At 39.9% G+C, this 11,382-nt stretch overlaps 1 long non-coding RNA gene across 1 annotated transcript; it reads left to right on the top strand.

Annotated features, from left to right (window-relative positions):
* The first annotated feature begins 4,139 nt into the window (after positions 1-4,139).
* On the top strand, positions 4,140-5,730 carry LOC114618219. Its single transcript, XR_003710927.1, has 2 exons — positions 4,140-4,289; positions 5,077-5,730. It is a non-coding gene; the product is annotated as an uncharacterized LOC114618219 (long non-coding RNA).
* Positions 5,731-11,382: the final 5,652 nt, after the last annotated feature.

The raw sequence follows: 11,382 nt of genomic DNA, 5'->3' as shown, positions 1-11,382 counted from the left end.
AGCACCCTGCAGCCAGCTTCATCAGGTCAAGCCTTCCTGTGTCCAGAGACACTCATGCTGAGTAATGTCTGTTTGAGAATAAGGGGATTTTCAAACTTTCATGAAAGTACACCCTTCATAAAGAGCAATTTTAAAGGTCTTTGCCTAGAACACGAATTATAAAGTTGCCTTTAAAATTGTATCATTAAATTTCTAGACATAGCAAGTTTCTAAGAATGGCTGAAGAGTTGCATAGCTCTGGTTCCAAATCAGGTACTCTTTCATTCCACACAGCAATTCCCTCCAGGCACATCACTCCTCTTTAAGTTAAACTTATTTTCCAGAATTATTATGGTAAAAATATCCCTTAGCAGCTCTCTTAAGTCTTAGTTAAATCAAGTGTTTTTTGAGAGTATACCAAAGAGTTTTCTTTAAAAAAAAAATGGAAGAAAGGAAAAAAAAGGGAGAGAAGGACAGAGAGACAGAGACACAGAGAGAACAGATTTGACATTGGCTGTTGTTGCATACAGTCAACACACAGAACCTGCTATCATTTGATTTTCTTCTAGTTTGTTGCCAGGGAATGATCTTTAACAGGCCTAAAGTGAGATTCTTTTTATGAACACTGGGAGAAAGAACATGGGAAGAGACTTAAATAAACCTCCCATGCTGTGTCGCACACAGAGATAAACTTGTCAACTATTCATAGGGTACTAAAAACTGCACCAGCTCCCAGATACCAGCCCTATCAGAATGCCACTCAGTGAGAAATTCACAGGCAGTGAGTCAGTCTGTATCTATCCCAAGCTACTGTTTAACAGTGAGATTTTTACTTGCAGAAAACCTACATGGTAAACTGTTAGGACACCTCAGCTGCTCAGCAGGAAAAAGGACTCTCCAGGAAAAGAGGTGTTGCAAGTATCACTTTAGTAGACAGGCTTGGACTATGAACTGAAAGTAAGGTAGAAGCCTTAAGTGAAGCAATTCATGAACATCAGTCACCCAGTGGAAATGCTGGCAGACACACTGGTCACAAGATTGTGTATGACCGGAATAAACAGCTTGTTATCATGAGAGAGGCTTTGGAAGGTGAGAGGGAAAGTGTGCAGTGACAATGGAGCAGCACCATTGGCATGAAGGCTCTAACCCAGACACGACAAGATGCAGGAAGTCCTAGTGCACGCCTCCAGAGACAGAACTGCACAGCTGATGAAGTTCAACATGTTAAGACATAATGAAAAGCACAGTGCCTGTTTTAAAGTGTCAGTAAATGAGTTACTGTCTAGACTCATGAGTGATATGATGGGAATGAATAGTGGATGTCTATCTAGTAGACCTGGCTACTGAGGATTCTGGAAACAGGAGGCTGGTGACAACCTCAGTAATCGTCTGTAGTGCAACGGAAAAACAACTTGTAGCTCATTTTGGATACAAAACTTTGGAACAGGGGCTATTTTAATGACGAATTCAAGAAAACTTTGATTCTTGTACTTAGTGAAAGAAACATATTGATGTTTTTATATAATTTTAAATGTATGTGTGTACATATGTGTGTAGTATGTATGTATGTGTGCTCCTGTGTGTGTGTGTGTGTGTGTGTGTGTATCCAGGTCAGAGGTCAGCCTTGGATGTTGCTCCTTAGGTCCTCTCCACCTTGTTTTCTAAAATAAGGACTCTCACTGCCCCGGAACTCCTGACTAAACTTGGCTGGGTGCTCAATGGGCCTCTCTTGGATGAGGATTACAGAGGTGTGAGCCATCATGCTGGTCTTTCACATGGGTTCTGGAAAGTCAGATCTTATTTTTGCATTGTAGGTACTCTACCAACAGAGTAATCTACCCTCATGCTCTGCCGTGCTTTGTTCCAGTTTTTTCAAACAGAAAATGTTATTGGTATCCAAGTGGAATAAAAATACTAATTTTGAGAAAGGGAAGTCGTATACAAGCTCAATGATATGCAAAGACTGGTTAGGGTTGGATAAATGTTTGATCAATGGTGCAGCCTGATGTCACCAGGGAGAATACAAAGGGTGACTATCTAGGACAGTTGGCGCAGATTGGTTAGGACCTGGGAAGTCTCTAGAATGTAAGTGCAGAGAAGAGAGAGCCAAACTGTATGGTGTGAGCTCCTGTTCCATATCTCACAGGGGTGGGTGCGTGTTCATGTGTATGTGTGGGTGGGGGACTGGATGTATGTATGTGCACATGTTCGTTGAGGCCAAGGATCAGTTTCAAGAATCATTCCTTAAGAGATACCTTTCTTGTCTTTTTGAGATAGAGTCTCTTATTGACCTGGAGCTCACGCATTATGCTACATTGTCTAGCCAGCAAGCCCCGTCTCCGCCTCCTCAGCACTGGGCTTATAGATGTGTATCCCCATGCCCAATTCTTTATGTAGCTATTGGTGATTGAACTTGGGTTCCCATGCTTACATGAGAAATAGCTTTGCAACTAAGTTGTCTCCCCAGCATTACAACTTTTAGTTTCTTATCTACAGGTAATCACATGAATCTTAGGGGGGAATGTGAAGAGTGCTTGCTACTCCAAAGTCTGCAGGATTGGGTACTTGGCACATGTGTGCTCTCTGGTTATAAGCACAGTTCTAACTTGTCATCTTAAGTATTTGTTTGACCACTGAACTCTCATCATCAGCTCTGCTTGTAGGACCAAGCTCAACCTCAGGTTCTATAGAGAAGAACAACTGCAATGCCACTGAAAAGAGGAGGGGGGAGTGCTCGCCTAAAATAAAAAAAGTTCTGGGCTCCAAATGAGTACCATATAAGCCCAGTCTGGTGGCCCATGCTTGGAGTCTCAACTTTCTAGAGGTGGAAGCAGGAGGATCAGAAGGTCAAGGTCATCCTCTGCTACATACCAATCTGGGATACAGAAATCCCTGTTTTAAAAGAAAGGAAGGAAGGGAGGGAGGGAATAATTTAATTGAATCACACTAAAAGCTCCTGTGCCTATATGTATTCCAGAGTGATTCTCTGTGGTTTTTAGTTTCCCATAGCTTTCTAGGACAAAGCTGTGAACTAGCAAGGGAATAAAGGAGTCGTCTCAATTCTCATGATTCTTCTCATGATTGTTAAATAAGGCAAATGAACTGTTGTTAAAGCTAATATAGACAATGGATTTTGTGATTTGTGAAGTTACTCTTAAGATTCATTTCATGTTTATTTCATTTCTTCATTTAAATGTTGTATGTAATAACTTCTCAATTAAGCTAATCAACTAAAAAAGCAAAAAGCATGTAAAGTTACACAGAATGCTTGATGAAGACAAAAGTGGAAAAATGCCTCCTTTCAAGGTGTTTCCAGCTTCTCAAGGCAGATAGCCCTCTAGAAAGTCACCCACAGTCTAAACTTCATCAAGAGCACCTCCTATTTCTAGCCAAGCAGATTAACTGCTATGAGATACACTTTCTGGTGGTAACAGGCACAAGAGTACTGAGAAGAAAACTCAGACCAGGAGTCACTATGTTCCTTGAAAGAATGAGAGAGGTCAAATAAGTGCTGTGAGTCTAGCCTCTTTCCTTAGGTGCTTCCTAAAAAGGATACAATCAGGTTCTGGTGTAGAAATCAACGTCTTTCAGATTAGCAGTCGGGGACATCAGTGAGGCTGCAGATCATAAGAAAACATGACAGAATCAAGAAGCCATGTATGTAAAATGGTCCCTTAAATTTTCTGACACACAGCAAGTAGGTCACAGAGAGCTTCCTGGGGCCCCTAAGCCATTTATCTGAGATCTCTAAGCATTAGCTTAGCAGCAAAAACATTCAAAATTTACTATACAGTCATGTTCATATCCATGTACTTTAAAAACCACTCAAAGGAAATCATGTGTAGCTCTATACTCCTGTAACCTCAGCACTGGGAGCTGGAGACAGGAGGATCAGGAATTCAAGGTCTTCCTCTCCTACTTAAAAAGATCAAGATGTGCTTGAGCTACTAAGACTCTGTCTCAATGTTTTAAATACAACAAAACACTTAAAACATAAATTTGTTAGTAAATGAATGAATGGCTCAGAAGAACAAAGATAGCACTTACAGAAATCAAACCACAGCCAGTCAGGGTGGTTCTTGTTTGGGATTGGGGCACGTGGGAATCAGAAGCAAAAGCAGACGCATCACAAGTTCCAAGGTCCACAACCAACCTGAAAAGCAAACAACACTGCACTCAACCCAGAAACTCAAATCTGAATCCTGGCTTTTCCCAGACTGGCATATCCACTAACATTTTAGTTCCAATGACGAGAAATACAAAGAAGAAACAAAACCAACTGATTCTGTGACAACAGACAGAGAAACAAGGTGAGTGGAGAAGAAATAAAACAAGGAGGAACCAGGGAACGCCACTAGAGAATTGAAAATTGAAAAGTTTTTAAAGTTGGATTCTAGGCACTAAAACCGAAAAGCCTGAACTCAAGTTATCAGTAGATGCAGTTTTCAGACAGGTAGATACTGGAGAAAAAGATGTGAGAATCAGGAGACATGGTATTGGAGTAGACCCAAGTGTCCCTATCTACATTAACTCAGTATTTGGGCAGTGATAACATTTGAAAAATATCTTTGAACTTTATAAATTTACCAATAAGCATCACAATATATAGCACAAATTCTGATTTAACACACATACAACAAGCACAATTGTAGAGTTTCCAGAGTCTGATTGTTGAGAAGCCTTGTTAAGAAAGAAAATCTCTTAAAAGCACTGAAAATAAACATTAGTAGAAAGGAAAAATGTGTAAAAAATATTTTATTTTTCATCAGGAACAATGTAAGTCTTAGGATATTGGAAGGATAGATGAAAATATTGAAAGAAAAAAATAACTTTTCAAGCCAAACATCTATAATCAATAGAACTTCTTCTAAAATGAAAATGAAATAAAGACATTTTAAAACAAACAAAAGTTAGAAGAATTTGTTACTACAGATGTGGCCTGAAGGATTTTCAGCACAGGCTCCTGAGGATGAGAGTGAATAGGCCAGAGGGGACTCAGGTTCCACAGGGAAAGAAAGTAAGAAAAGAGGGAAAAGAGAACAACAGGTCCTTTCATATTTAAAATGCTATTTTTGTTTGTTTGTTTTGCTTTTTGAGGTGAAGTCTCATGTACTCAGGCCGACCTCAAGTTCACTGTGTAGCCAAGGATAACTCTGAGTTCAAATCCAACTGCTTCTGTCCTCATTCCCAGTTTATACAAAGCTGGACATGGAACCTAAAGCTGCCTGCATGCTTGATAAGCAAGCTTCCAACAAAGACCCAATCCAAGCCCCAAACTACAGTTTAGAATGATAACACCAATGACAATATGAATCAGAAAACACTGCCCATCCAACTGTGCCATCTTGGTGAAGCCTGTGCAGTTCAACGGGGACAGAAAAGATGGGCTAAAGCAGGAACAGTTTCTTATTTACCTTTTTACTGTTGTGAAGAGATCATGACCAAGGCAACTTGACAAAAGATAGCATTTAACTAGGGGCATTCTCACAGATTCAGAGGCTTGGTCCACAATCATCATGGCAGGAAGCATGGTAGTAGGCAGCCATCAAACTGGAGCAGTACCTGCAACCTCTATATTCTGATTCCCAGGAAGCAGGAAAGAGATGGAGAGAGACCAGGCCTGGCATGGGCTTTTGAAACCTCAAAGTCTACTGCCAGCAATACATCTCATATATCTCCTCTCACAAGGACATATTTGTTAATCCTTCCCCCAAAATTTATCAACTGGAGATTAAAGATGTGAATACATGAGCCCATGGGGTCCGTTTTCATTCAAACTACAACAAATAGTAGCAAGAAAACTTGGGTGTTGAGTAAGATTAAACATCCTTGGTCTAAATAACAAAGAAAGAAGAAGGCTGAATGAAGACACAAAGGTTTTTCAGTTGTAATTGTTTAGATGAGTGCTGCCAATACAGATGAAATTTCTATATTTGTTTCTAAATTTACCTTCAGTAGTTGCCTTGGGCTTCTTTCTATTAGTGCAGCAAAATACTGTGCCTTCATAAAAGGCATCTTTTATGAAGAAAGAACGTTTATTTTGGTTTTGGAGGATACAAGTTCAAGTAGTTGCCATGGCAGGAAACACTTTGGGCATGATCACATAAGCAATAGGAAGCTGAAGAAAGTTTGGCTCTTTCTAAAGACATCTTCAACTGACCTTTCAACACTGCTCCATTCTGGTCCAGTCTTCCATTATCTTTTTCCAGCACTTCAATTATACTTAATCTATAGCAGCCACAAATACTCTTTTAATAATGCTTTAATAATATAAATAATGTTTTATATTTTTGAAATATAGGAGAAGTTCAGTTTCGGACACACTGAAAATAGTCCCTGGAGCTTAAGCCAAAATGAGTTCCCTGATTTTCTGTGGGAGTCACACAGACCCCCTGTAAGAAAAGAATTCTCTTAATTGCCACATCCCCTTTCCACCTCAGCCAGACACGGCCTGTTCCTTTTCATTAATACTCTGCTTCCTTTAAAAATAAAAATGCCCCCTAGAAAGAGTCACACAAAAACCTCACACTGTTTCAGTCTGAAAGCAGGTATCAAAAAATAACTTGTTGGTTATCTGTAAGGCCAAAAAGTAATGAGCAGATCAAGAGAGGTTTCAAAGAAACAGGGAAAAAAAAATCTCCCAATGATTCCCTGAAGAGAAGTCTGGGAAGCCAGGACAAGGTGGAGTCAGGAGGACACAAACTGTGTGCAGCAACCTGCAGTGAAAGGAAGAGGGGATTAACTCAGAGGGAGGTGAGAATGTGGAGAAGCACCTACTTTGCAATTATAGGACCAAATCATTCTAAAGCAGCAGACAGATGCTCTGCCCATGAGAGACTAGGGTCCTGAGTAGCAGTGACAGATGGAAAAGGGTCAGGAAGTGTCTTGATTTCACAGCATAAAGATCCCTTATGACACTAAGAAGTCTTGTAGACCATCTCTCTCATTGTCACGTATTTAATATTGGTATCTACAGAAAACATCTTTTCCAGTCTGTATGGAAATGAAAATTGTGAATTCAGAATTGCATTTGCTGAACATGTGTGTATAACATATACATGCTGTTTTTGTTGCCCATCTTGTTACTGGATCTAGATATCTGACAATGACCATTTTTCAGAGAAGATTTAACTTGGTTCACAGTATCAGTTCATTTTGCTGGGGAGTCATGGTGATGGCAAGAGTATAAGGCAGTTGTCATGCTGTACCTTTAGTTTGGAAGCACAGAGAGATGAGTGCTGCCAGTCAGCTCCCTGTGTCTTGCTCATCCAGCAAAGGACTCAAACGCATTGGATGGTATTGCCAACATTCAGAGTTGGTCCTCCCTCACAAAAACTCCCAGAGATATGTTTCCTAGCTGTCTCAAATACAGACCAGCTGACAAGGAAGATTCACTATCACACAGATACACATAATTATTTATAAAGATATTTTAAAATATAAGCAAACTTGTTAATCATGTTTCTTGGCTAAACCTCTCTCTTTCTCTCTCTCTTTCTCTCTCTCTCTCTCCTCTCTCTTTCTCTCTCTCTTTCTCTGTGTATGTGTGTGTGTGTGCACGTGCATACACACACACACACACACACTTCACATATGCTATGTGCTCTGGCATGAGTGTAGAGGCCAGAGGATAACTCTGTAGACTTGGTTGTCTCCTACCACTTTACATGGGTCTCTAGTATTCAACTTAGATCTGCCTGAAGAGCAAGCATCTTTAACTGAACCATGCCATTAGACACCTTAGATTTTGAGACAGGAGCTCCCATTAAATCTGGAGCTATCTGATTTAATCAGACTGGATGGCCAGAAAGAAGCAGGGATGCTCCTGTCTCTATCTCCCCAGCACTGGACTACATGTGTGTACCAAATGTCTTGATATTTATGAATTCTTAGGGGCCAAATTCAAGTCCTCATTCTTGGATATCAAGCATTTTACTGATAGAGCCATCTCTTGATCTCTTGTGCCATTAAAATATTTTTAGAATTGTAATTTCGCTGTAAGGAAATTGAATTAATTTTTCAACATGAAATATTGCTTAGATATGTGATATCTACTTTGTTTATATTATTTTAAAAAGTAGTACTAGGATGTTAGTAAACAGAAAATAGTTATGTATGGCTAGATTTGAAGACATTCATCAAGGAAGGAGCTTGGTACATTGAGATTGAATAGGAAAGATAATAGAAGCAAGGACTCACCAACTTGTCCCTTCCAGATGACCATCTATCTGCTCCCTGTGATGCCTACATTGATTTCTTTACAACCTAAACAAACCTGTACACATAAGCAGCCTGCACCTGCTGGTCTTCTTCATGCTTGGCATTCACAAAAGTCCAAAGATGGATTTCATAAGAGGGACTGAGAGGCCAGCGTTCACTGTGCACGTGACCAACAGCTATCTCCTATACTTAGCATTGTAGTGTTTACATATGCATGCATTATAACAGGAACACTAACTGTTGTTAGAGAACCAAAATTTGAAACATGCGTTATAACTGAGTTGAATGAAAGCAGTCCTAAACACGTGAAGAAAGACCACACTGCCTAAGAGCCGCTTCCCACCACATTTCTGGAAGCTTTAGTTTTCCTTTATGTTCTCTTGTAACTGAAATGTGTAAGAGTGCTCATGCCTGTTCTACTCAGTCTCTAAGCCCCCGAGGCACGTGATTGTAAAGCAGGATTAGATTCACCAAGAAGTCTACACAAAATTGAATCTGGGCCATTATGAAATAAAATGTATTGGTTTTCCAATACATACAGTTAAGTTTTAAGTTATAAAATGTGACTTTTGAGTCACTTGGTAGCTGTGGTAAAAGTCACCATCAGAAAGTGGCCGCAGGCCCATCCTCTTCCTGTGCTCTTGCAAATTGCAGCTGAAAGCAAGGTCCCTCCTTTCTTCTCTGAAATAAAAGCATGATGGCCCCTTTCCTGTCCTAGAAAAGAAAGTTTTCTTCCTACTAACACTGTGTAGCCCATTCTCCTTTTTAATAATTATGAGGTACTTTCTTTTATATACTATGTTCTCTATCATAAAGCAGTTTTATGGTTTAAATACTTATTGACCATTGTGGCTGAAGAATTCTTCCTTAAATGGTCTGCCATTTTATTGTAAAGCAATGCTTTGATTTCTAGGGAATGATAAATTCTCTCTCTCTCTCTCTCTCTCTCTCTCTCTCTCTCTCACACACACACACACACACACACACACACACACACACACACGCACACACACACATCAACTCTCTCTGCTCAGACTCAAAATAATCTCCAGCACATTGAGAAAGGTAATGACCACACACATTAAAACTTGCTCATTGGATGTTATTAACACTCAAAAGCTGTTTTAGAAGCTGTAATGGGGTCTGGGGCCAGAAAATTCCACTGAATGGAGACAAGAAGTGACACTTCATCTCTTTCAATAACTGCAGATCTATGAGCTTTCTCTTCTAGCTAGGTGGCCAGCACTATATGCTGTTATAGTTTTAATAATGAATGTCCTGCTCTCCAGGACATTAAGAGATTAAATTAGAATATAGTGAGATCACAGGATGCATCTTTAGCTAAGCATAGGTGTTTGCTACCTACCTGTCACTGTATAGAAAGTTACAGGGAGAGGGAGAGCTCACAGTTTAAAGGACTCAGTCCATAATGCTAGAAAATGTAGGGTTGGAAAGGCTCTACTTAAGGGAAGCAGAGACAGAGAGTGGCTATTTTTCAATGGACATGGACTAGGAAGCAGAGAGGTCAGCCCAGAACCTGTGGCTGATATAACCTTGTGGCGTTCCCAGTGATGTCCTTCCATTAGACAGATCTGACATACTAAGGGTTCTGGACCTTTATAACATTACTGAAGGTGGGAACCTATCATCTTACTATGACCTTGGAGAGCAGGACATTCATTATTGAAACTATAACAGCAAAAATTGCTTATGTAGCTCATTGGGAGCCACTGCCCCAAGGCTATGGATGTGGATCAGTTGGTAGAGGGCTTTCTAGCATGTATAGAGCCTTGGGTTGGATCCTCAGAATTATATAAACATGGTGTGGTAGCCTACATCTATAATCCTAGTACTTGAGATATGAAAAAAAAAAGAGGATTAGAAGTTCAGGGTTATTCTCAGCTATATTCTGAGATCAGCTTGTCTGGCTATTTTGTATGGATTCTTGGTCCAAATTGAGATAGCCATGTTTGCACAGCAAGCACTTTACTGACTGACCCATCTTTCCAGTCCTTGTCACACTGTTAAAGAGTTGGAGATAAAACATCTGCTGCACATAAAGTAGCAGAGAAAACCCATCATAAGTGTATCAGTCACTGCAGGTGAAAATTTCATGCCAGATAAGGTCTACAATGTTGGCAGACCATTGTTTCAGTTCTATTGCCTCTGACAGACACTGTCTACAGCCAATCCAACAGTGTACAGGAGCTAAGGGTCCTGGACAAAATAAGTGGGCTGGGGCATGCTAATATCACAGCCAAGTATCACTCTAAATCTATTATAATAGACAAAAGATGCGCTCTAGTAATGTCCAATAAGTGAGTTTCTTATAAGCCCATTGCTATGCCAACAGAAAGGAGGGGGAATGATTCTGAGGAGATTAAAAAACATCTGTACCAGCAGCTCCTACTCACACGTGGTATGTGGTCCTCATAGGAATGCAAGATTGGATGAGGACTAAAAGGTGTTATTCTAACAGCTCAAACTCTTTTTACAAATATTTACACTATTGTTACAAATGTGGATTGGAGTCAGAGGGTACTCACTGAATTTCCAGGTTCTTGTGTTCTAGAACAAGGAATTATTCCAGAGGCAAGTGATAGTGGTGATAGTGGTAGAAACAGAGTTTATTAAGGGAGAAATCATTTCTAAAAATGGAAACAGATGTAGTTCATGGAATGAGATAGTTCTGGATAAACCAATCATGTTAACAGAGACCATTATGACGACATTGTCAACACTGTGGAGAAAATGTCAATCACAATATGTTGAAAACATATGAAGACTAGAGAAACATGGACTGTATGAGATTTCAAAATGAGTTTCTAGAATCCAAAAGAGATGCTAAGACAAAAACCACTCTAGGGGAAATATTCTCAAAAGCCACCCAACAGATACCTCTTGATCTCTCAATTACCTCTGATGTTTCTTCTCCGAACATCTAAGCAAATCTAAATAAAATGCTATGTATAGTAACCTGTCAATCAAATTACAGCATCTGAGAATGAGAGGGTGGCTGCTGTGCTGTTGCTGTCTGTTCTTGCTGATACAATGTATTGCTTAGGTACCCTGACCATGATTCTCACTTCTGGTGGGGCATGAGTACTCTGTTCAGTACTCATACGGGAATAAATCTGACTAAATGGCTGTTTTGTAGTGGCCTATACACTCAGAGACAGGAAG

Source organism: Grammomys surdaster, unplaced genomic scaffold, assembly GCF_004785775.1.
Source record: "Grammomys surdaster isolate TR1022 unplaced genomic scaffold, NIH_TR_1.0 140, whole genome shotgun sequence".
NCBI lineage: Eukaryota > Metazoa > Chordata > Mammalia > Rodentia > Muridae > Grammomys > Grammomys surdaster.
This window is presented reverse-complemented; position numbering and strand designations above follow the sequence as displayed.